This window comes from Haliotis asinina, chromosome 3 (genome assembly GCF_037392515.1).
Source record: "Haliotis asinina isolate JCU_RB_2024 chromosome 3, JCU_Hal_asi_v2, whole genome shotgun sequence".
Taxonomy (NCBI): Eukaryota; Metazoa; Mollusca; class Gastropoda; order Lepetellida; family Haliotidae; genus Haliotis; species Haliotis asinina.
In genome coordinates this window covers 83219153-83240454 of record NC_090282.1, presented here as the reverse complement: position 1 = coordinate 83240454, position 21302 = coordinate 83219153, and the positions used below count along the sequence as shown (strand labels likewise).

Here is a 21302-nt window from a genome sequence, read left to right as displayed (position 1 = left end):
CTTTCTCTGGTCACCAAGATAAATACCTTACTTTTGAATGCCCAGTGTCCATTGAAATGGTATTTTTCATCCAAAAAACATTGCTCATTGTCATTTTGATAGATGAGAGAGGGAAATAAGGTTGTGCTGACTGTAGCGCTTTTCAATTTTGTATAAAAAGAGTTGTACTACGACCCCGACGAGACTCGAACTCGCAATCTTCTGATTCGAAGTCAGACGCCTTATCCATTAGGCCACGAGGCCAACGACCTTACAGACGCAGTAATGCCTATTGTACACTCCGGTTCAAACATTCCTTTTGCTTCTGGTCACCAAGATAACAAATCTACTTTTGAATGCTCAGTGTCCATTGAAATGGTATTTTGCATCTGAAAAACATTGCCCATTGTCATTTTAACAGATAACACAGTCCTTTTGTATATGGTCAATTAGATAGATCCTCTACTTTGGAATGCCCAGTGTCCACTGAAATGTTATTTTCAATCCAAAAAACATTGCTCATTGTCATTTTAATAGATGAGGGAGGGAAATAAGGTTGTGCTGACTGTAGCGCTTTTCAATTTTGTATAAAAAGAGTTGTAGTACGACCCCGACGAGACTCGAACTCGCAATCTTCTGATTCGAAGTCAGACGCCTTATCCATTAGGCCACGAGGCCAACGATCTTACAGACGCAGTAATGCCTATTGTACACTCCGGTTCAAACATTCCTTTTGCTTCTGGTCACCAAGATAAAAAATCTACTTTTGAATGCTCAGTGTCCATTGAAATGGTATTTTCCATCTGAAAAACATTGCCCATTGTCATTTTAACAGATAACACAGTCCTTTTGTATATGGTCCATTAGATAGATCCTCTACTTTGGAATGCCCAGTGTCCACTGAAATGTTATTTTCAATCCAAAAAACATTGCTCATTGTCATTTTAATAGATGAGGGAGGGAAATAAGGTTGTGCTGACTGTAGCGCTTTTCAATTTTGTATCAAAAGAGTTGTACTACGACCCCGACGAGACTCGAACTCGCAATCTTCTGATTCGAAGTCAGACGCCTTATCCATTAGGCCACGAGGCCAACGATCTTACAGACGCAGTAATGCCTATTGTACACTGAGGATCAAAACATTCTTTCTTTCTCTGGTCACCAAGATAAATACCTTACTTTTGAATGCCCAGTGTCCATTGAAATGGTATTTTCAATCCAAAAAACATTGCTCATTGTCATTTTCATACATGAGGGAGGGAAATACGGTTGTGCTGACTGTAGCACTTTTCAATTTTGTATAAAAAGAGTTGTAGTACGACCCCGACGAGACTCGAACTCGCAATCTTCTGATTCGAAGTCAGACGCCTTATCCATTAGGCCACGAGGCCAACGATCTTACAGACGCAGTAATGCCTATTGTACACTCCGGTTCAAACATTCCTTTTGCTTCTGGTCACCAAGATAAAAAATCTACTTTTGAATGCTCAGTGTCCATTGAAATGGTATTTTCCATCTGAAAAACATTGTCCATTGTCATTTTAACAGATAACACAGTCCTTTTGTATATGGTCCATTAGATAGATCCTCTACTTTGGAATGCCCAGTGTCCACTGAAATGTTATTTTCAATCCAAAAAAGATTGCTCATTGTCATTTTAATAGATGAGGGAGGGAAATAAGGTTGTGCTGACTGTAGCGCTTTTCAATTTTGTATAAAAAGAGTTGTACTACGACCCCGACGAGACTCGAACTCGCAATCTTCTGATTCGAAGTCAGACGCCTTATCCATTAGGCCACGAGGCCAACGATCTTACAGACGCAGTAATGCCTATTGTACACTCCGGTTCAAACATTCCTTTTGCTTCTGGTCACCAAGATAAAAAATCTACTTTTGAATGCTCAGTGTCCATTGAAATGGTATTTTCCATCTGAAAAACATTGCCCATTGTCATTTTAACAGATAACACAGTCCTTTTGTATATGGTCCATTAGATAGATCCTCTACTTTGGAATGCCCAGTGTCCACTGAAATGTTATTTTCAATCCAAAAAACATTGCTCATTGTCATTTTAATAGATGAGGGAGGGAAATAAGGTTGTGCTGACTGTAGCGCTTTTCAATTTTGTATCAAAAGAGTTGTACTACGACCCCGACGAGACTCGAACTCGCAATCTTCTGATTCGAAGTCAGACGCCTTATCCATTAGGCCACGAGGCCAACGATCTTACAGACGCAGTAATGCCTATTGTACACTGAGGATCAAAACATTCTTTCTTTCTCTGGTCACCAAGATAAATACCTTACTTTTGAATGCCCAGTGTCCATTGAAATGGTATTTTCAATCCAAAAAACATTGCTCATTGTCATTTTCATACATGAGGGAGGGAAATACGGTTGTGCTGACTGTAGCACTTTTCAATTTTGTATAAAAAGAGTTGTAGTACGACCCCGACGAGACTCGAACTCGCAATCTTCTGATTCGAAGTCAGACGCCTCATCCATTAGGCCACGAGGCCAACGATCTTACAGACGCAGTAACGCCTATTGTACACTCCGGTTCAAACATTCCTTTTGCTTCTGGTCACCAAGATAAAAAATCTACTTTTGAATGCTCAGTGTCCATTGAAATGGTATTTTCCATCTGAAAAACATTGTCCATTGTCATTTTAACAGATAACACAGTCCTTTTGTATATGGTCCATTAGATAGATCCTCTACTTTGGAATGCCCAGTGTCCACTGAAATGTTATTTTCAATCCAAAAAAGATTGCTCATTGTCATTTTAATAGATGAGGGAGGGAAATAAGGTTGTGCTGACTGTAGCGCTTTTCAATTTTGTATAAAAAGAGTTGTACTACGACCCCGACGAGACTCGAACTCGCAATCTTCTGATTCGAAGTCAGACGCCTTATCCATTAGGCCACGAGGCCAACGATCTTACAAACGCAGTAATGCCTATTGTACACTCCGGTTCAAACATTCCTTTTGCTTCTGGTCACCAAGATAAAAAATCTACTTTTGAATGCTCAGTGTCCATTGAAATGGTATTTTCCATCTGAAAAACATTGCCCATTGTCATTTTAACAGATAACACAGTCCTTTTGTATATGGTCCATTAGATAGATCCTCTACTTTGGAATGCCCAGTGTCCACTGAAATGTTATTTTCAATCCAAAAAACATTGCTCATTGTCATTTTAATAGATGAGGGAGGGAAATAAGGTTGTGCTGACTGTAGCGCTTTTCAATTTTGTATAAAAAGAGTTGTAGTACGACCCCGACGAGACTCGAACTCGCAATCTTCTGATTCGAAGTCAGACGCCTTATCCATTAGGCCACGAGGCCAACGATCTTACAGACGCAGTAATGCCTATTGTACACTGAGGATCAAAACATTCTTTCTTTCTCTGGTCACCAAGATAAATACCTTACTTTTGAATGCCCAGTGTCCATTGAAATGGTATTTTTCATCCAAAAAACATTGCACATTGTCATTTTGATAGATGAGAGAGGGAAATAAGGTTGTGCTGACTGTAGCGCTTTTCAATTTTGTATAAAAAGAGTTGTACTACGACCCCGACGAGACTCGAACTCGCAATCTTCTGATTCGAAGTCAGACGCCTTATCCATTAGGCCACGAGGCCAACGAACTTACAGACGCAGTAATGCCTATTGTACACTCCGGTTCAAACATTCCTTTTGCTTCTGGTCACCAAGATAACAAATCTACTTTTGAATGCTCAGTGTCCATTGAAATGGTATTTTCCATCTGAAAAACATTGCCCATTGTCATTTTAACAGATAACACAGTCCTTTTGTATATGGTCAATTAGATAGATCCTCTACTTTGGAATGCCCAGTGTCCACTGAAATGTTATTTTCAATCCAAAAAACATTGCTCATTGTCATTTTAATAGATGAGGGAGGGAAATAAGGTTGTGCTGACTGTAGCGCTTTTCAATTTTGTATAAAAAGAGTTGTAGTACGACCCCGACGAGACTCGAACTCGCAATCTTCTGATTCGAAGTCAGACGCCTTATCCATTAGGCCACGAGGCCAACGATCTTACAGACGCAGTAATGCCTATTGTACACTGAGGATCAAAACATTCTTTCTTTCTCTGGTCACCAAGATAAATACCTTACTTTTGAATGCCCAGTGTCCATTGAAATGGTATTTTTCATCCAAAAAACATTGCTCATTGTCATTTTGATAGATGAGAGAGGGAAATAAGGTTGTGCTGACTGTAGCGCTTTTCAATTTTGTATAAAAAGAGTTGTACTACGACCCCGACGAGACTCGAACTCGCAATCTTCTGATTCGAAGTCAGACGCCTTATCCATTAGGCCACGAGGCCAACGACCTTACAGACGCAGTAATGCCTATTGTACACTCCGGTTCAAACATTCCTTTTGCTTCTGGTCACCAAGATAACAAATCTACTTTTGAATGCTCAGTGTCCATTGAAATGGTATTTTGCATCTGAAAAACATTGCCCATTGTCATTTTAACAGATAACACAGTCCTTTTGTATATGGTCAATTAGATAGATCCTCTACTTTGGAATGCCCAGTGTCCACTGAAATGTTATTTTCAATCCAAAAAACATTGCTCATTGTCATTTTAATAGATGAGGGAGGGAAATAAGGTTGTGCTGACTGTAGCGCTTTTCAATTTTGTATAAAAAGAGTTGTAGTACGACCCCGACGAGACTCGAACTCGCAATCTTCTGATTCGAAGTCAGACGCCTTATCCATTAGGCCACGAGGCCAACGATCTTACAGACGCAGTAATGCCTATTGTACACTCCGGTTCAAACATTCCTTTTGCTTCTGGTCACCAAGATAAAAAATCTACTTTTGAATGCTCAGTGTCCATTGAAATGGTATTTTCCATCTGAAAAACATTGCCCATTGTCATTTTAACAGATAACACAGTCCTTTTGTATATGGTCTATTAGATAGATCCTCTACTTTGGAATGCCCAGTGTCCACTGAAATGTTATTTTCCATCCAAAAAACATTGCTCATTGTCATTTTAATAGATGAGGGAGGGAAATAAGGTTGTGCTGACTGTAGCGCTTTTCAATTTTGTATAAAAAGAGTTGTACTACGACCCCGACGAGACTCGAACTCGCAATCTTCTGATTCGAAGTCAGACGCCTTATCCATTAGGCCACGAGGCCAACGAACTTACAGACGCAGTAATGCCTATTGTACACTGAGGATCAAAACATTCTTTCTTTCTCTGGTCACCAAGATAAATACCTTACTTTTGAATGCCCAGTGTCCATTGAAATGGTATTTTTCATCCAAAAAACATTGCCCATTGTCATTTTAATAGATGAGAGAGGGAAATAAGGTTGTGCTGACTGTAGCGCTTTTCAATTTTGTATAAAAAGAGTTGTACTACGACCCCGACGAGACTCGAACTCGCAATCTTCTGATTCGAAGTCAGACGCCTTATCCATTAGGCCACGAGGCCAACGATCTTACAGACGCAGTAATGCCTATTGTACACTCCGGTTCAAACATTCCTTTTGCTTCTGGTCACCAAGATAAAAAAACTACTTTTGAATGCTCAGTGTCCATTGAAATGGTATTTTCCATCTGAAAAACATTGCCCATTGTCATTTTAACAGATAACACAGTCCTTTTGTATATGGTCAATTAGATAGATCCTCTACTTTGGAATGCCCAGTGTCCACTGAAATGTTATTTTCCATTCAAAAAACATTGCTCATTGTCATTTTAATAGATGAGGGAGGGAAATAAGGTTGTGCTGACTGTAGCGCTTTTCAATTTTGTATAAAAAGAGTTGTAGTACGACCCCGACGAGACTCGAACTCGCAATCTTCTGATTCGAAGTCAGACGCCTTATCCATTAGGCCACGAGGCCAACGATCTTACAGACGCAGTAATGCCTATTGTACACTGAGGATCAAAACATTCTTTCTTTCTCTGGTCACCAAGATAAATACCTTACTTTTGAATGCCCAGTGTCCATTGAAATGGTATTTGTCATCTGAAAAACATTGCTCATTGTCATTTTAATAGATGAGAGAGGGAAATAAGGTTGTGCTGACTGTACCGCTTTTCAATTTTGTATAAAAAGAGTTGTACTACGACCCCGACGAGACTCGAACTCGCAATCTTCTGATTCGAAGTCAGACGCCTTATCCATTAGGCCACGAGGCCAACGATCTTACAGACGCAGTAATGCCTATTGTACACTGAGGATCAAAACATTCTTTCTTTCTCTGGTCACCAAGATAAATACCTTACTTCTGAATGCCCAGTGTCCATTGAAATGGTATTTTTCATCCAAAAAACATTGGTCATTGTCATTTTAATAGATGAGAGAGGGAAATAAGGTTGTGCTGACTGTACCGCTTTTCAAGTTTGTATAAAAAGAGTTGTACTACGACCCCGACGAGACTCGAACTCGCAATCTTCTGATTCCAAGTCAGACGCCTTATCCATTAGGCCACGAGGCCAACGATCTTACAGACGCAGTAATGCCTATTGTACACTCCGGTTCAAACATTCCTTTTGCTTCTGGTCACCAAGATAAAAAATCTACTTTTGAATGCTCAGTGTCCATTGAAATGGTATTTTCCATCTGAAAAACATTGCCCATTGTCATTTTAACAGATAACACAGTCCTTTTGTATATGGTCCATTAGATAGATCCTCTACTTTGGAATGCCCAGTCTCCAATGAAATGTTATTTTCAATCCAAAAAACATTGCTCATTGTCATTTTAATAGATGAGGGAGGGAAATAAGGTTGTGCTGACTGTAGCGCTTTTCAATTTTGTATAAAAAGAGTTGTACTACGACCCCGACGAGACTCGAACTCGCAATCTTCTGATTCGAAGTCAGACGCCTTATCCATTAGGCCACGAGGCCAACGATCTTACAGACGCAGTAATGCCTATTGTACACTGAGGATCAAAACATTCTTTCTTTCTCTGGTCACCAAGATAAATACCTTACTTTTGAATGCCCAGTGTCCATTGAAATGGTATTTTTCATCCAAAAAACATTGCTCATTGTCATTTTGATAGATGAGAGAGGGAAATAAGGTTGTGCTGACTGTACCGCTTTTCAAGTTTGTATAAAAAGAGTTGTACTACGACCCCGACGAGACTCGAACTCGCAATCTTCTGATTCGAAGTCAGACGCCTTATCCATTAGGCCACGAGGCCAACGACCTTACAGACGCAGTAATGCCTATTGTACACTCCGGTTCAAACATTCCTTTTGCTTCTGGTCACCAAGATAACAAATCTACTTTTGAATGCTCAGTGTCTATTGAAATGGTATTTTGCATCTGAAAAACATTGCCCATTGTCATTTTAACACATAACACAGTCCTTTTGTATATGGTCAATTAGATAGATCCTCTACTTTGGAATGCCCAGTGTCCACTGAAATGTTATTTTCAATCCAAAAAAACATTGCTCATTGTCATTTTAATAGATGAGGGAGGGAAATAAGGTTGTGCTGACTGTAGCGCTTTTCAATTTTGTATAAAAAGAGTTGTAGTACGACCCCGACGAGACTCGAACTCGCAATCTTCTGATTCGAAGTCAGACGCCTTATCCATTAGGCCACGAGGCCAACGATCTTACAGACGCAGTAATGCCTATTGTACACTCCGGTTCAAACATTCCTTTTGCTTCTGGTCACCAAGATAAAAAATCTACTTTTGAATGCTCAGTGTCCATTGAAATGGTATTTTCCATCTGAAAAACATTGCCCATTGTCATTTTAACAGATAACACAGTCCTTTTGTATATGGTCCATTAGATAGATCCTCTACTTTGGAATGCCCAGTGTCCACTGAAATGTTATTTTCAATCCAAAAAACATTGCTCATTGTCATTTTAATAGATGAGGGAGGGAAATAAGGTTGTGCTGACTGTAGCGCTTTTCAATTTTGTATAAAAAGAGTTGTACTACGACCCCGACGAGACTCGAACTCGCAATCTTCTGATTCGAAGTCAGACGCCTTATCCATTAGGCCACGAGGCCAACGATCTTACAGACGCAGTAATGCCTATTGTACACTGAGGATCAAAACATTCTTTCTTTCTCTGGTCACCAAGATAAATACCTTACTTTTGAATGCCCAGTGTCCATTGAAATGGTATTTTCAATCCAAAAAACATTGCTCATTGTCATTTTAATAGATGAGGGAGGGAAATACGGTTGTGCTGACTGTAGCGCTTTTCAATTTTGTATAAAAAGAGTTGTAGTACGACCCCGACGAGACTCGAACTCGCAATCTTCTGATTCGAAGTCAGACGCCTTATCCATTAGGCCACGAGGCCAACGACCTTACAGACGCAGTAATGCCTATTGTACACTCCGGTTCAAACATTCCTTTTGCTTCTGGTCACCAAGATAACAAATCTACTTTTGAATGCTCAGTGTCCATTGAAATGGTATTTTGCATCTGAAAAACATTGCCCATTGTCATTTTAACAGATAACACAGTCCTTTTGTATATGGTCCATTAGATAGATCCTCTACTTTGGAATGCCCAGTGTCCACTGAAATGTTATTTTCAATCCAAAAAACATTGCTCATTGTCATTTTAATAGATGAGGGAGGGAAATAAGGTTGTGCTGACTGTAGCGCTTTTCAATTTTATATAAAAAGAGTTGTAGTACGACCCCGACGAGACTCGAACTCGCAATCTTCTGATTCGAAGTCAGACGCCTTATCCATTAGGCCACGAGGCCAACGATCTTACAGACGCAGTAATGCCTATTGTACACTGAGGATCAAAACATTCTTTCTTTCTCTGGTCACCAAGATAAATACTTTACTTTTGAATGCCCAGTGTCCATTGAAATGGTATTTTTCATCCAAAAAACATTGCTCATTGTCATTTTGATAGATGAGAGAGGGAAATAAGGTTATGCTGACTGTACCGCTTTTCAATTTTGTATAAAAAGAGTTGTACTACGACCCCGACGAGACTCGAACTCGCAATCTTCCGAATCGAAGTCAGACGCCTTATCCATTAGGCCACGAGGCCAACGAACTTACAGACGCAGTAATGCCTATTGTACACTCCGGTTCAAACATTCCTTTTGCTTTTGGTCACCAAGATAAAAAATCTACTTTTGAATGCTCAGTGTCCATTGAAATGGTATTTTCCATCTGAAAAACATTGTCCATTGTCATTTTAACAGATAACACAGTCATTTTGTATATGGTCAATTAGATAGATCCTCTACTTTGGAATGCCCAGTGTCCACTGAAATGTTATTTTCAATCCAAAAAACATTGCTCATTGTCATTTTAATAGATGAGGGAGGGAAATACGGTTGTGCTGACTGTAGCGCTTTTCAATTTTGTATAAAAAGAGTTGTACTACGACCCCGACGAGACTCGAACTCGCAATCTTCTGATTCGAAGTCAGACGCCTTATCCATTAGGCCACGAGGCCAACGATCTTACAGACGCAGTAATGCCTATTGTACACTCCGGTTCAAACATTCCTTTTGCTTCTGGTCACCAAGATAAAAAATCTACTTTTGAATGCTCAGTGTCCATTGAAATGGTATTTTCCATCTGAAAAACATTGCCCATTGTCATTTTAACACATAACACAGTCCTTTTGTATATGGTCCATGAGATAGATCCTCTACTTTGGAATGCCCAGTGTCCACTGAAATGTTATTTTCAATCCAAAAAACATTGCTCATTGTCATTTTAATAGATGAGGGAGGGAAATACGGTTGTGCTGACTGTACAGCTTTTCAATTTTGTATAAAAAGAGTTGTAGGACGACCCCGACGAGACTCAAACTCGCAATCTTCTGATTCGAAGTCAGACGCCTTATCCATTAGGCCACGAGGCCAACGATCTTACAGACGCAGTAATGCCTATTGTACACTCCGGTTCAAACATTCCTTTTGCTTCTGGTCACCAAGATAAAAAATCTACTTTTGAATGCTCAGTGTCCATTGAAATGGTATTTTCCATCTGAAAAACATTGCCCATTGTCATTTTAACAGATAACACAGTCCTTTTGTATATGGTCCAATAGATAGATCCTGTACTGTGGAATGCCCAGTGTCCACTGAAATGTTATTTTCAATCCAAAAAACATTGCTCATTGTCATTTTAATAGATGAGGGAGGGAAAAAAGGTTGTGCTGACTGTAGCGCTTTTCAATTTTGTATAAAAAGAGTTGTAGTACGACCCCGACGAGACTCGAACTCGCAATCTTCTGATTCGAAGTCAGACGCCTTATCCATTAGGCCACGAGGCCAACGATCTTACAGACGCAGTAATGCCTATTGTACACTGAGGATCAAAACATTCTTTCTTTCTCTGGTCACCAAGATAAATACCTTACTTTTGAATGCCCAGTGTCCATTGAAATGGTATTTTTCATCCAAAAAACATTGCTCATTGTCATTTTGATAGATGAGAGAGGGAAATAAGGTTGTGCTGACTGTAGCGCTTTTCAATTTTGTATAAAAAGAGTTGTACTACGACCCCGACGAGACTCGAACTCGCAATCTTCTGATTCGAAGTCAGACGCCTTATCCATTAGGCCACGAGGCCAACGACCTTACAGACGCAGTAATGCCTATTGTACACTCCGGTTCAAACATTCCTTTTGCTTCTGGTCACCAAGATAACAAATCTACTTTTGAATGCTCAGTGTCCATTGAAATGGTATTTTGCATCTGAAAAACATTGCCCATTGTCATTTTAACAGATAACACAGTCCTTTTGTATATGGTCAATTAGATAGATCCTCTACTTTGGAATGCCCAGTGTCCACTGAAATGTTATTTTCAATCCAAAAAACATTGCTCATTGTCATTTTAATAGATGAGGGAGGGAAATAAGGTTGTGCTGACTGTAGCGCTTTTCAATTTTGTATAAAAAGAGTTGTAGTACGACCCCGACGAGACTCGAACTCGCAATCTTCTGATTCGAAGTCAGACGCCTTATCCATTAGGCCACGAGGCCAACGATCTTACAGACGCAGTAATGCCTATTGTACACTCCGGTTCAAACATTCCTTTTGCTTCTGGTCACCAAGATAAAAAATCTACTTTTGAATGCTCAGTGTCCATTGAAATGGTATTTTCCATCTGAAAAACATTGCCCATTGTCATTTTAACAGATAACACAGTCCTTTTGTATATGGTCTATTAGATAGATCCTCTACTTTGGAATGCCCAGTGTCCACTGAAATGTTATTTTCCATCCAAAAAACATTGCTCATTGTCATTTTAATAGATGAGGGAGGGAAATAAGGTTGTGCTGACTGTAGCGCTTTTCAATTTTGTATAAAAAGAGTTGTACTACGACCCCGACGAGACTCGAACTCGCAATCTTCTGATTCGAAGTCAGACGCCTTATCCATTAGGCCACGAGGCCAACGAACTTACAGACGCAGTAATGCCTATTGTACACTGAGGATCAAAACATTCTTTCTTTCTCTGGTCACCAAGATAAATACCTTACTTTTGAATGCCCAGTGTCCATTGAAATGGTATTTTTCATCCAAAAAACATTGCCCATTGTCATTTTAATAGATGAGAGAGGGAAATAAGGTTGTGCTGACTGTAGCGCTTTTCAATTTTGTATAAAAAGAGTTGTACTACGACCCCGACGAGACTCGAACTCGCAATCTTCTGATTCGAAGTCAGACGCCTTATCCATTAGGCCACGAGGCCAACGATCTTACAGACGCAGTAATGCCTATTGTACACTCCGGTTCAAACATTCCTTTTGCTTCTGGTCACCAAGATAAAAAAACTACTTTTGAATGCTCAGTGTCCATTGAAATGGTATTTTCCATCTGAAAAACATTGCCCATTGTCATTTTAACAGATAACACAGTCCTTTTGTATATGGTCAATTAGATAGATCCTCTACTTTGGAATGCCCAGTGTCCACTGAAATGTTATTTTCCATTCAAAAAACATTGCTCATTGTCATTTTAATAGATGAGGGAGGGAAATAAGGTTGTGCTGACTGTAGCGCTTTTCAATTTTGTATAAAAAGAGTTGTAGTACGACCCCGACGAGACTCGAACTCGCAATCTTCTGATTCGAAGTCAGACGCCTTATCCATTAGGCCACGAGGCCAACGATCTTACAGACGCAGTAATGCCTATTGTACACTGAGGATCAAAACATTCTTTCTTTCTCTGGTCACCAAGATAAATACCTTACTTTTGAATGCCCAGTGTCCATTGAAATGGTATTTGTCATCTGAAAAACATTGCTCATTGTCATTTTAATAGATGAGAGAGGGAAATAAGGTTGTGCTGACTGTACCGCTTTTCAATTTTGTATAAAAAGAGTTGTACTACGACCCCGACGAGACTCGAACTCGCAATCTTCTGATTCGAAGTCAGACGCCTTATCCATTAGGCCACGAGGCCAACGATCTTACAGACGCAGTAATGCCTATTGTACACTGAGGATCAAAACATTCTTTCTTTCTCTGGTCACCAAGATAAATACCTTACTTCTGAATGCCCAGTGTCCATTGAAATGGTATTTTTCATCCAAAAAACATTGGTCATTGTCATTTTAATAGATGAGAGAGGGAAATAAGGTTGTGCTGACTGTACCGCTTTTCAAGTTTGTATAAAAAGAGTTGTACTACGACCCCGACGAGACTCGAACTCGCAATCTTCTGATTCCAAGTCAGACGCCTTATCCATTAGGCCACGAGGCCAACGATCTTACAGACGCAGTAATGCCTATTGTACACTCCGGTTCAAACATTCCTTTTGCTTCTGGTCACCAAGATAAAAAATCTACTTTTGAATGCTCAGTGTCCATTGAAATGGTATTTTCCATCTGAAAAACATTGCCCATTGTCATTTTAACAGATAACACAGTCCTTTTGTATATGGTCCATTAGATAGATCCTCTACTTTGGAATGCCCAGTCTCCAATGAAATGTTATTTTCAATCCAAAAAACATTGCTCATTGTCATTTTAATAGATGAGGGAGGGAAATAAGGTTGTGCTGACTGTAGCGCTTTTCAATTTTGTATAAAAAGAGTTGTACTACGACCCCGACGAGACTCGAACTCGCAATCTTCTGATTCGAAGTCAGACGCCTTATCCATTAGGCCACGAGGCCAACGATCTTACAGACGCAGTAATGCCTATTGTACACTGAGGATCAAAACATTCTTTCTTTCTCTGGTCACCAAGATAAATACCTTACTTTTGAATGCCCAGTGTCCATTGAAATGGTATTTTTCATCCAAAAAACATTGCTCATTGTCATTTTGATAGATGAGAGAGGGAAATAAGGTTGTGCTGACTGTACCGCTTTTCAAGTTTGTATAAAAAGAGTTGTACTACGACCCCGACGAGACTCGAACTCGCAATCTTCTGATTCGAAGTCAGACGCCTTATCCATTAGGCCACGAGGCCAACGACCTTACAGACGCAGTAATGCCTATTGTACACTCCGGTTCAAACATTCCTTTTGCTTCTGGTCACCAAGATAACAAATCTACTTTTGAATGCTCAGTGTCTATTGAAATGGTATTTTGCATCTGAAAAACATTGCCCATTGTCATTTTAACACATAACACAGTCCTTTTGTATATGGTCAATTAGATAGATCCTCTACTTTGGAATGCCCAGTGTCCACTGAAATGTTATTTTCAATCCAAAAAAACATTGCTCATTGTCATTTTAATAGATGAGGGAGGGAAATAAGGTTGTGCTGACTGTAGCGCTTTTCAATTTTGTATAAAAAGAGTTGTAGTACGACCCCGACGAGACTCGAACTCGCAATCTTCTGATTCGAAGTCAGACGCCTTATCCATTAGGCCACGAGGCCAACGATCTTACAGACGCAGTAATGCCTATTGTACACTCCGGTTCAAACATTCCTTTTGCTTCTGGTCACCAAGATAAAAAATCTACTTTTGAATGCTCAGTGTCCATTGAAATGGTATTTTCCATCTGAAAAACATTGCCCATTGTCATTTTAACAGATAACACAGTCCTTTTGTATATGGTCCATTAGATAGATCCTCTACTTTGGAATGCCCAGTGTCCACTGAAATGTTATTTTCAATCCAAAAAACATTGCTCATTGTCATTTTAATAGATGAGGGAGGGAAATAAGGTTGTGCTGACTGTAGCGCTTTTCAATTTTGTATAAAAAGAGTTGTACTACGACCCCGACGAGACTCGAACTCGCAATCTTCTGATTCGAAGTCAGACGCCTTATCCATTAGGCCACGAGGCCAACGATCTTACAGACGCAGTAATGCCTATTGTACACTGAGGATCAAAACATTCTTTCTTTCTCTGGTCACCAAGATAAATACCTTACTTTTGAATGCCCAGTGTCCATTGAAATGGTATTTTCAATCCAAAAAACATTGCTCATTGTCATTTTAATAGATGAGGGAGGGAAATACGGTTGTGCTGACTGTAGCGCTTTTCAATTTTGTATAAAAAGAGTTGTAGTACGACCCCGACGAGACTCGAACTCGCAATCTTCTGATTCGAAGTCAGACGCCTTATCCATTAGGCCACGAGGCCAACGACCTTACAGACGCAGTAATGCCTATTGTACACTCCGGTTCAAACATTCCTTTTGCTTCTGGTCACCAAGATAACAAATCTACTTTTGAATGCTCAGTGTCCATTGAAATGGTATTTTGCATCTGAAAAACATTGCCCATTGTCATTTTAACAGATAACACAGTCCTTTTGTATATGGTCCATTAGATAGATCCTCTACTTTGGAATGCCCAGTGTCCACTGAAATGTTATTTTCAATCCAAAAAACATTGCTCATTGTCATTTTAATAGATGAGGGAGGGAAATAAGGTTGTGCTGACTGTAGCGCTTTTCAATTTTATATAAAAAGAGTTGTAGTACGACCCCGACGAGACTCGAACTCGCAATCTTCTGATTCGAAGTCAGACGCCTTATCCATTAGGCCACGAGGCCAACGATCTTACAGACGCAGTAATGCCTATTGTACACTGAGGATCAAAACATTCTTTCTTTCTCTGGTCACCAAGATAAATACTTTACTTTTGAATGCCCAGTGTCCATTGAAATGGTATTTTTCATCCAAAAAACATTGCTCATTGTCATTTTGATAGATGAGAGAGGGAAATAAGGTTATGCTGACTGTACCGCTTTTCAATTTTGTATAAAAAGAGTTGTACTACGACCCCGACGAGACTCGAACTCGCAATCTTCCGAATCGAAGTCAGACGCCTTATCCATTAGGCCACGAGGCCAACGAACTTACAGACGCAGTAATGCCTATTGTACACTCCGGTTCAAACATTCCTTTTGCTTTTGGTCACCAAGATAAAAAATCTACTTTTGAATGCTCAGTGTCCATTGAAATGGTATTTTCCATCTGAAAAACATTGTCCATTGTCATTTTAACAGATAACACAGTCATTTTGTATATGGTCAATTAGATAGATCCTCTACTTTGGAATGCCCAGTGTCCACTGAAATGTTATTTTCAATCCAAAAAACATTGCTCATTGTCATTTTAATAGATGAGGGAGGGAAATACGGTTGTGCTGACTGTAGCGCTTTTCAATTTTGTATAAAAAGAGTTGTAGTACGACCCCGACGAGACTCGAACTCGCAATCTTCTGATTCGAAGTCAGACGCCTTATCCATTAGGCCACGAGGCCAACGATCTTACAGACGCAGTAATGCCTATTGTACACTCCGGTTCAAACATTCCTTTTGCTTCTGGTCACCAAGATAAAAAATCTACTTTTGAATGCTCAGTGTCCATTGAAATGGTATTTTCCATCTGAAAAACATTGCCCATTGTCATTTTAACACATAACACAGTCCTTTTGTATATGGTCCATGAGATAGATCCTCTACTTTGGAATGCCCAGTGTCCACTGAAATGTTATTTTCAATCCAAAAAACATTGCTCATTGTCATTTTAATAGATGAGGGAGGGAAATACGGTTGTGCTGACTGTACAGCTTTTCAATTTTGTATAAAAAGAGTTGTAGGACGACCCCGACGAGACTCAAACTCGCAATCTTCTGATTCGAAGTCAGACGCCTTATCCATTAGGCCACGAGGCCAACGATCTTACAGACGCAGTAATGCCTATTGTACACTCCGGTTCAAACATTCCTTTTGCTTCTGGTCACCAAGATAAAAAATCTACTTTTGAATGCTCAGTGTCCATTGAAATGGTATTTTCCATCTGAAAAACATTGCCCATTGTCATTTTAACAGATAACACAGTCCTTTTGTATATGGTCCAATAGATAGATCCTGTACTGTGGAATGCCCAGTGTCCACTGAAATGTTATTTTCAATCCAAAAAACATTGCTCATTGTCATTTTAATAGATGAGGGAGGGAAAAAAGGTTGTGCTGACTGTAGCGCTTTTCAATTTTGTATAAAAAGAGTTGTACTACGACCCCGACGAGACTCGAACTCGCAATCTTCTGATTCGAAGTCAGACGCCTTATCCATTAGGCCACGAGGCCAACGATCTTACAGACGCAGTAATGCCTATTGTACACTCCGGTTCAAACATTCCTTTTGCTTCTGGTCACCAAGATAAAAAATCTACTTTTGAATGCTCAGTGTCCATTGAAATGGTTTTTTCCATCTGAAAAACATTGCCCATTGTCATTTTAACAGATAAGACAGTCCTTTTGTATATGGTCAATTAGATAGATCCTGTACTTTGGAATGCCCAGTGTCCACTGAAATGTTATTTTCAATCCAAAAAACATTGCTCATTGTCATTTTAATAGATGAGGGAGGGAAATACGGTTGTGCTGACTGTAGCGCTTTTCAATTTTGCATACAAAGAGTTGTAGTACGACCCCGACGAGACTCGAACTCGCAATCTTCTGATTCGAAGTCAGACGCCTTATCCATTAGGCCACGAGGCCAACGATCTTACAGACGCAGTAATGCCTATTGTACACTCCGGTTCAAACATTCCTTTTGCTTCTGGTCACCAAGATAAAAAATCTACTTTTGAATGCTCAGTGTCCATTGAAATGGTATTTTCCATCTGAAAAACATTGCCCATTGTCATTTTAACACATAACACAGTCCTTTTGTATATGGTCCATGAGATAGATCCTCTACTTTGGAATGCCCAGTGTCCACTGAAATGTTATTTTCAATCCAAAAAACATTGCTCATTGTCATTTTAATAGATGAGGGAGGGAAATACGGTTGTGCTGACTGTACAGCTTTTCAATTTTGTATCAAAAGAGTTGTAGTACGACCCCGACGAGACTCGAACTCGCAATCTTCTGATTCGAAGTCAGACGCCTTATCCATTAGACCACGAGGCCAACGATCTTACAGACGCAGTAATGCCTATTGTACACTCCGGTTCAAACATTCCTTTTGCTTCTGGTCACCAAGATAAAAAATCTACTTTTGAATGCTCAGTGTCCATTGAAATGGTATTTTCCATCTGAAAAACATTGCCCATTGTCATTTTAACAGATAACACAGTCCTTTTGTGTATGGTCAATTAGATAGATCCTCTACTTTGGAATGCCCAGTATCCACTGAAATGTTATTTTCAATCCAAAAAACATTGCTCATTGTCATTTTAATAGATGAGGGAGGGAAATAAGGTTGTGCTGACTGTAGCGCTTTTCAATTTTGTATAAAAAGAGTTGTAGTACGACCCCGACGAGACTCGAACTCGCAATCTTCTGATTCGAAGTCAGACGCCTTATCCATTAGGCCACGAGGCCAACGAACTTACAGACGCAGTAATGGCTATTGTACACTCCGGTTCAAACATTCCTTTTGCTTCTGGTCACCAAGATAAAAAATCTACTTTTGAATGCTCAGTGTCCATTGAAATGGTATTTTCCATCTGAAAAACATTGCCCATTGTCATTTTAACAGATAACACAGTCCTTTTGTATATGGTCCATTAGATAGATCCTGTACTGTGGAATGCCCAGTGTCCACTGAAATGTTATTTTCAATCCAAAAAACATTGCTCATTGTCATTTTAATAGATGAGGGAGGGAAAAAAGGTTGTGCTGACTGTAGCGCTTTTCAATTTTGTATAAAAAGAGTTGTACTACGACCCCGACGAGACTCGAACTCGCAATCTTCTGATTCGAAGTCAGACGCCTTATCCATTAGGCCACGAGGCCAACGATCTTACAGACGCAGTAATGCCTATTGTACACTCCGGTTCAAACATTCCTTTTGCTTCTGGTCACCAAGATAAAAAATCTACTTTTGAATGCTCAGTGTCCATTGAAATGGTTTTTTCCATCTGAAAAACATTGCCCATTGTCATTTTAACAGATAAGACAGTCCTTTTGTATATGGTCAATTAGATAGATCCTGTACTTTGGAATGCCCAGTGTCCACTGAAATGTTATTTTCAATCCAAAAAACATTGCTCATTGTCATTTTAATAGATGAGGGAGGGAAATACGGTTGTGCTGACTGTAGCGCTTTTCAATTTTGCATACAAAGAGTTGTAGTACGACCCCGACGAGACTCGAACTCGCAATCTTCTGATTCGAAGTCAGACGCCTTATCCATTAGGCCACGAGGCCAACGATCTTACAGACGCAGTAATGCCTATTGTACACTCCGGTTCAAACATTCCTTTTGCTTCTGGTCACCAAGATAAAAAATCTACTTTTGAATGCTCAGTGTCCATTGAAATGGTATTTTCCATCTGAAAAACATTGCCCATTGTCATTTTAACACATAACACAGTCCTTTTGTATATGGTCCATGAGATAGATCCTCTACTTTGGAATGCCCAGTGTCCACTGAAATGTTATTTTCAATCCAAAAAACATTGCTCATTGTCATTTTAATAGATGAGGGAGGGAAATACGGTTGTGCTGACTGTACAGCTTTTCAATTTTGTATCAAAAGAGTTGTAGTACGACCCCGACGAGACTCGAACTCGCAATCTTCTGATTCGAAGTCAGACGCCTTATCCATTAGACCACGAGGCCAACGATCTTACAGACGCAGTAATGCCTATTGTACACTCCGGTTCAAACATTCCTTTTGCTTCTGGTCACCAAGATAAAAAATCTACTTTTGAATGCTCAGTGTCCATTGAAATGGTATTTTCCATCTGAAAAACATTGCCCATTGTCATTTTAACAGATAACACAGTCCTTTTGTGTATGGTCAATTAGATAGATCCTCTACTTTGGAATGCCCAGTATCCACTGAAATGTTATTTTCAATCCAAAAAACATTGCTCATTGTCATTTTAATAGATGAGGGAGGGAAATAAGGTTGTGCTGACTGTAGCGCTTTTCAATTTTGTATAAAAAGAGTTGTAGTACGACCCCGACGAGACTCGAACTCGCAATCTTCTGATTCGAAGTCAGACGCCTTATCCATTAGGCCACGAGGCCAACGAACTTACAGACGCAGTAATGGCTATTGTACACTCCGGTTCAAACATTCCTTTTGCTTCTGGTCACCAAGATAAAAAATCTACTTTTGAATGCTCAGTGTCCATTGAAATGGTATTTTCCATCTGAAAAACATTGCCCATTGTCATTTTAACAGATAACACAGTCCTTTTGTATATGGTCAATTAGATAGATCCTCTACTTTGGAATGCCCAGTATCCACTGAAATGTTATTTTCAATCCAAAAAACATTGCTCATTGTCATTTTAATAGATGAGGGAGGGAAATACGGTTGTGCTGACTGTAGCGCTTTTCAATTTTGTATAAAAAGAGTTGTAGTACGACCCCGACGAGACTCGAACTCGCAATCTTCTGATTCGAAGTCAGACGCCTTATCCATTAGGCCACGAGGCCAACGAACTTACAGACGCAGTAATGGCTATTGTACACTCCGGTTCAAACATTCCTTTTGCTTCTGGTCACCAAGATAAAAAATCTACTTTTGAATGCTCAGTGTCCATTGAAATGGTATTTTCCATCTGAAAAACATTGCCCATTGTCATTTTAACAGATGACACAGTCCTTTTGTATATGGTCAATTAGATAGATCCTCTACTTTGGAATGCCCAGTGTCCACTGAAATGTTATTTTCAATCCAAAAAACATTGCTCATTGTCATTTTAATAGATGAGGGAGGGAAATACGGTTGTGCTGACTGTAGCGCTTTTCAATTTTGTATACAAAGAGTTGTACTACGACCCCGACGAGACTCGAACTCGCAATCTTCTGATTCGAAGTCAGACGCCTTATCCATTAGGCCACGAGGCCAACGATCTTACAGACGCAGTAATGCCTATTGTACACTCCGGTTCAAACATTCCTTTTGCTTCTGGTCACCAAGATAAAAAATCTACTTTTGAATGCTCAGTGTCCATTGAAATGGTATTTTCCATCTGAAAAACATTGCCCATTGTCATTTTAACAGATAACACAGTCCTTTTGTATATGGTCCATGAGATAGATCCTCTACTTTGGAATGCCCAGTGTCCACTGAAATGTTATTTTCAATCCAAAAAACATTGCTCATTGTCATTTTAATAGATGAGGGAGGGAAATAAGGTTGTGCTGACTGTAGCGCTTTTCAAGTTTGTATAAAAAGAGTTGTAGTACAACCCCGACGAGACTCGAACTCGCAATCTTCTGATTCGAAGTCAGACGCCTTATCCATTAGGCCACGAGGCCAACGATCTTACAGACGCAGTAATGCCTATTGTACACTCCGGTTCAAACATTCCTTTTGCTTCTGGTCACCAAGATAAAAAATCTACTTTTGAATGCTCAGTGTCCATTGAAATGGTATTTTCCATCTGAAAAACATTGCCCATTGTCATTTTAACAGATAACACAGTCCTTTTGTATATGGTCCATGAGATAGATCCTCTACTTTGGAATGCCCAGTGTCCACTGAAATGTTATTTTCAATCCAAAAAACATTGCTCATTGTCATTTTAATAGATGAGGGAGGGAAATACGGTTGTGCTGACTGTAGCAGTTTTCAATTTTGTATAAAAAGAGTTGTAGTACGACCCCGACGAGACTCGAACTCGCAATCTTCTGATTCGAAGTCAGACGCCTTATCCATTAGGCCACGAGGCCAACGATCTTACAGACGCAGTAATGCCTATTGTACACTCCGGTTCAAACATTCCTTTTGCTTCTGGTCACCAAGATAAAAAATCTACTTTTGAATGCTCAGTGTCCATTGAAATGGTATTTTCCATCTGAAAAAGATTGCCCATTGTCATTTTAACAGATAACACAGTCCTTTTGTATATGGTCCATTAGATAGATCCTCTACTTTGGAATGCCCAGTGTCCACTGAAATGTTATTTTCAATC

At 39.7% G+C, this 21302-nt stretch overlaps 13 non-coding genes across 13 annotated transcripts; all 13 read right to left on the bottom strand.

Annotated features, from left to right (window-relative positions):
* Positions 1-170: 170 nt before the first annotated feature.
* Positions 171-243, bottom strand: Trnar-ucg (transfer RNA arginine (anticodon UCG)). Its single transcript has one exon. It is a non-coding gene; the product is annotated as a tRNA-Arg (tRNA).
* A 341-nt stretch (positions 244-584) lies between these two features.
* On the bottom strand, positions 585-657 carry Trnar-ucg (transfer RNA arginine (anticodon UCG)). Its single transcript has one exon. It is a non-coding gene; the product is annotated as a tRNA-Arg (tRNA).
* Positions 658-998: 341 nt separating this feature from the next.
* Positions 999-1071, bottom strand: Trnar-ucg (transfer RNA arginine (anticodon UCG)). The gene has a single exon. It is a non-coding gene; the product is annotated as a tRNA-Arg (tRNA).
* Positions 1072-1297: 226 nt separating this feature from the next.
* On the bottom strand, positions 1298-1370 carry Trnar-ucg (transfer RNA arginine (anticodon UCG)). The gene has a single exon. It is a non-coding gene; the product is annotated as a tRNA-Arg (tRNA).
* A 341-nt stretch (positions 1371-1711) lies between these two features.
* Trnar-ucg (transfer RNA arginine (anticodon UCG)) lies at positions 1712-1784 on the bottom strand. The gene has a single exon. It is a non-coding gene; the product is annotated as a tRNA-Arg (tRNA).
* A 341-nt stretch (positions 1785-2125) lies between these two features.
* Positions 2126-2198, bottom strand: Trnar-ucg (transfer RNA arginine (anticodon UCG)). Its single transcript has one exon. It is a non-coding gene; the product is annotated as a tRNA-Arg (tRNA).
* A 640-nt stretch (positions 2199-2838) lies between these two features.
* Trnar-ucg (transfer RNA arginine (anticodon UCG)) lies at positions 2839-2911 on the bottom strand. The gene has a single exon. It is a non-coding gene; the product is annotated as a tRNA-Arg (tRNA).
* A 341-nt stretch (positions 2912-3252) lies between these two features.
* On the bottom strand, positions 3253-3325 carry Trnar-ucg (transfer RNA arginine (anticodon UCG)). Its single transcript has one exon. It is a non-coding gene; the product is annotated as a tRNA-Arg (tRNA).
* Positions 3326-3551: 226 nt separating this feature from the next.
* Trnar-ucg (transfer RNA arginine (anticodon UCG)) lies at positions 3552-3624 on the bottom strand. The gene has a single exon. It is a non-coding gene; the product is annotated as a tRNA-Arg (tRNA).
* A 341-nt stretch (positions 3625-3965) lies between these two features.
* Positions 3966-4038, bottom strand: Trnar-ucg (transfer RNA arginine (anticodon UCG)). The gene has a single exon. It is a non-coding gene; the product is annotated as a tRNA-Arg (tRNA).
* A 226-nt stretch (positions 4039-4264) lies between these two features.
* Trnar-ucg (transfer RNA arginine (anticodon UCG)) lies at positions 4265-4337 on the bottom strand. Its single transcript has one exon. It is a non-coding gene; the product is annotated as a tRNA-Arg (tRNA).
* Positions 4338-4678: 341 nt separating this feature from the next.
* Positions 4679-4751, bottom strand: Trnar-ucg (transfer RNA arginine (anticodon UCG)). Its single transcript has one exon. It is a non-coding gene; the product is annotated as a tRNA-Arg (tRNA).
* A 341-nt stretch (positions 4752-5092) lies between these two features.
* Positions 5093-5165, bottom strand: Trnar-ucg (transfer RNA arginine (anticodon UCG)). The gene has a single exon. It is a non-coding gene; the product is annotated as a tRNA-Arg (tRNA).
* Between the last annotated feature and the right edge of the window lie 16137 nt (positions 5166-21302).